The sequence below is a fragment of the Penaeus chinensis genome, chromosome 10, assembly GCF_019202785.1.
Source record: "Penaeus chinensis breed Huanghai No. 1 chromosome 10, ASM1920278v2, whole genome shotgun sequence".
NCBI classification, from domain to species: Eukaryota; Metazoa; Arthropoda; class Malacostraca; order Decapoda; family Penaeidae; genus Penaeus; species Penaeus chinensis.
This window is the reverse complement of record NC_061828.1, coordinates 6621518-6624017: the sequence shown is the minus strand read 5'-3', so window position 1 is coordinate 6624017 and position 2500 is coordinate 6621518.

Below are 2500 nucleotides of genomic sequence, written 5' to 3'. Positions count from 1 at the left end.
AATAATCACCATTTAACAACAATCAAAGACTTCGTATAAGCGCCTTATTAAGACTTGTTTATTGTTTTCCTCACTTGGACTTCCAATAATGAATGAAGAATAATTAATTGATCGAGAGATTGTGAAAAAGCTCAGTATTGTCATTTTTATCAAGTCAGCACTTGCAATGCCAACCAACCTGTATATATACTTCCAGATTTATGATATATCTATATCTATATTCCTCTTTTGAGAGAAAGCGAGAGAGAGAGAGAGAGAAAAAAAAAAAATGTGTGTGTGTGCGTGTGTGTGTGTGTGTGTGTGTGTGTGTGTGTGTGTGTGTGCGCGTGTGTGTGTCAAGTAAAGTAACAAAACAATGTAGAAAAGTCTTTTGAAAAAATCAGACATATGTAAACGTAAGTATTCAGTGTCACCTGTTTAGAATAAACAAAGAAACGTCAAATTGGGGCACCCTGAGTTCGGGGGTGAGTTGCCAGTTTATATTTTCCTGAGACTGGAACGCATTGCAGTAATCGGAATTTGCAACAAAGGCGACGCTAGAGAAAATGGTAAGAAAACTTGAAGAACAAATTGAGAGGAAGCGAGTGAAAGAAAATTGAGTTGGAAAGCATATGTAATATCCCTGCTTAACTGCTAAAGGCTAGGGGTGAACCTATAGCACGGGGCTTGCATGCAGTCTTGACTGCCATCTGGCAGTCTGGGTCCATTCCCCCTGACCTGTTAAGGGGCGTGGTCATATCTCTCTGGAAGGGGAAAGGGGGCCGTTAGGACTGTAGCACCTACCGAGGCATTGCACTACTCAGTATACCAGGCAAGGTTTTCGCCCACATATTTCTGAAACGGATCTGCGACCACCTACTAAAGCACCAGAGACCGGAGCAATCTATATTCATTCCTGGCAAGTCCACAATAAACCAAATCCTAGCGCATTGAGTAACTGTGGAACGCCGTCGTAAGTACAGTCGTGGATTGCTTGTAGCCTACATCGACCTCAAGAAGGCCTTTGATTCGGTGCATCAAGAAACGCCATGAGGCTTAGGGGAATTCCGACACGGATTATTGGCCTATATACCGGCACTGAAAGTGCTGTAAAGTGTGGTGGGGGCCTGTCGAACTTCTTCCCTGTCAATTCAGTGGTGAGGCAAGGCTGTGTCCTTGCACCAACACTTTTCAACACCTGCATAGACTGGATAATGGGCAGAGCTACTATCCAAAGTCATTGTGGAACAACACTGGGCAATATCAAGGTCTTGGACCTTGACTTTACCAATGATGTTGCTATCCTATCTGAGTCTCTGGAGTCACTGGTGGCGGTCTCCTAGACCAAGACCAAGATTCAGGACTTTGGGGGCCTGTTAGGGGAACTCCTTCAGTCGGTCCATGCTTGCGGTGAGGACGTTGAAGTCACAGAGAGCTTTGCATACCTTGGTAGCATAGTCCATATCTCTGGGCTGTCAGACCAAGAAGTCAGTAGACGAATTGGTCTGGCAGCAGGAGCCATGAACTCGATCAACAAAAGCATTTGGAGATGTAGGTACCTATGCAGAAAGACCAAGTTACGTGGCTTCAAGGCCTTGATTCTGCCAGTTTTGCTCTATGGAAGCGAAACCTGGACGCCATCTAGTGCCTTGAGTCTCGTCTTGACGCCTTTTGTAGGAAGTCTCTTTGCCGGATCATGGGATACATACAGTTGGCAGGACCATGTGTCCAACCGAAGGCTACACCGTGAGACCGGCATGAGACCTGTTACTTGCATTATCCGGGATCGCCAACTCAGGTTATATGGGCACCTAGCTCGTTTCCGTATGGATGACCTTCCCCATCAGGCTGCTCTCTGCGAGACAGTCCTGGGTGGAAGAGGTCCGTGGGACGATCTAGGAGGTCATGACTTGGCAGCTCGACGAGACTTGTCGCGAGGAGTTAGAGATGGGCCGAGGGCCTGCCTGGGGACTCGCCATGAGAGACCCTCGTGGCTGGAAGCGAAGGATGGATGCGTCCGTGCCACCCCGTCAGCGTTAGCCCCTTAATGATGATGATGACAACAGAACATCTACAGAAGATCAACAGCTGCAAGTGATATTTAAAAATCTTAAAGATATAAAGTAAAGAAATGCCTTTTTATGTTATCATTGGTAGTAGAAATAGTATTATAGACAATAAAATACGCACGCACACAGGTTTGCATTCAGCAGTGCAACATAGATCAATCAAAGATGTTCCTTACAAGGACCAGTTCCTTGGAGGAACTGGTCCACATATCATCTATCATATGAAAGTGTATACTTCATTCTAATATATATATATATATATATAACAATAATAATAATAATAATAATGATAATAATAATAATAAATAAATAAAATAAGACTTGTTTGGAAACCAGGGGATTAGTGTTTAATTAGTTTAATCGAGACACGTTTAATGGACCACTGAATAGTCAAGGTCCTATATCTGTAGAGAATATTTTCTTTTAGATATTGTCTTTCTCAAGAGATGCAT